Here is a 1,593-nt window from a genome sequence, read left to right as displayed (position 1 = left end):
GAAGAAGTCTATCTTCGGGCAGAAGTCTTCATCCTATCCGGGCAGAAGAGGACATCCGGACCGGCAAACATCTTCATCCAAGCGGCATCTTCTATGTTCTTCCATCAAAGTTCAATCTGATTGGCTGATTGGATCAGCCAATCAGATTGAGCTCACATTCTATTGGCTGATCGGAACAGCCAATAGAATGCGAGCTCAATCTGATTGGCTGATTGGATCATCCAATCGGATTGAACTTGAATCTGATTGGCTGATTCCATCAGCCAATCAGAATTTTCCTACCTTAATTCCAATTGGCTGATCCTATCAGCCAATCGGAATTCGAGGGACGCCATCTTGGATGACGTCCCTTAAAGGAACCTTCATTCGTCGTCTAGTCGTCGGAAGAAGAGGATGGATCCGCGCCGGAGGTCTTGAAGATGGAGCCGCTCGTCATCGGATGGAAGAACATAGAAGATGCCGCTTGGATGAAGATGTTTGCCGGTCCAGATGTCCTCTTCTGCCCGGATAGGATGAAGACTTCTGCCCGAAGATGGACTTCTTCAGCCGCCGCTTGGATCAAGACTTCAGCCGGAGGATGGACGACTTCAGCCCCCGCTTGGGCTTGGATAAAGACATCGGAGCCTGGACTGATCGGTGATACCCGGTGTGGTGAAGATAAGGTAGGAAGATTTTCAGGGGCTTAGTGTTAGGTTTATTTAAGGGGGGTTTGGGTTAGATTTGGGGTATGTGGGTGGTGGGTTGTAATGTTGGGGGGGGTATTGTATTTTTTTTTTCCAGGAAAAAGAGCTGAATTCTTTGGGGCATGCCCCGCAAAAGGCCCTTTTAAGGGCTGGTAAGGTAAAAGAGCTTTTGTATTTTTATTTTAGAATAGGGTAGGGCATTTTTTTATTTTGGGGGGCTTTTTTATTTTATTAGGGGGCTTAGAGTAAGTGTAATTAGTTTAAAATTGTTGTAATATTTTTCTAATGTTTGTAAATATTTTTTTATTTTTTGTAACTTAGTTCTTTTTTATTTTTTGTACTTTAGTTAGTTTATTTAATTGTATTTATTTGTAGGTATTGTATTTAATTAATTTATTGATAGTGTAGTGTTAGGTTTAATTGTAACTTAGGTTAGGATTTATTTTACCGGTAATTTTGTAATTATTTTAACTAGGTAACTATTAAATAGTTATTAACTATTTAATAGCTATTGTACCTGGTTAAAATAAATACAAAGTTGCCTGGAAAATAAATATAAATCCTAAAATAGCTACAATATAATTATAATTTATATTGTAGCTATATTAGGGTTTATTTTACAGGTAAGTATTTAGCTTTAAATAGGAATAATTGATTTAATAAGAGTTAATTTATTTCGTTAGATTTAAATTATATTTAATTTAGGGGGGTGTTAGGGTTAGGGTTAGACTTAGCTTTAGGGGTTAATACATTTATTAGAGTAGCGGTGAGGTCCGGTCGGCAGATTAGGGGTTAATAATTGTAGGTAGGTGGAGGCGACGTTGGGGGCGGCAGATTATGGGTTAATAAATATAATATAGGGGTCGGCGGTGTTAGGGGCAGCAGATTAGGGGTACATAGGGATAATGTA

Source organism: Bombina bombina, chromosome 7 (genome assembly GCF_027579735.1).
Source record: "Bombina bombina isolate aBomBom1 chromosome 7, aBomBom1.pri, whole genome shotgun sequence".
Lineage (NCBI taxonomy): Eukaryota > Metazoa > Chordata > Amphibia > Anura > Bombinatoridae > Bombina > Bombina bombina.
Note: the sequence above shows the minus strand (reverse complement) of the source record.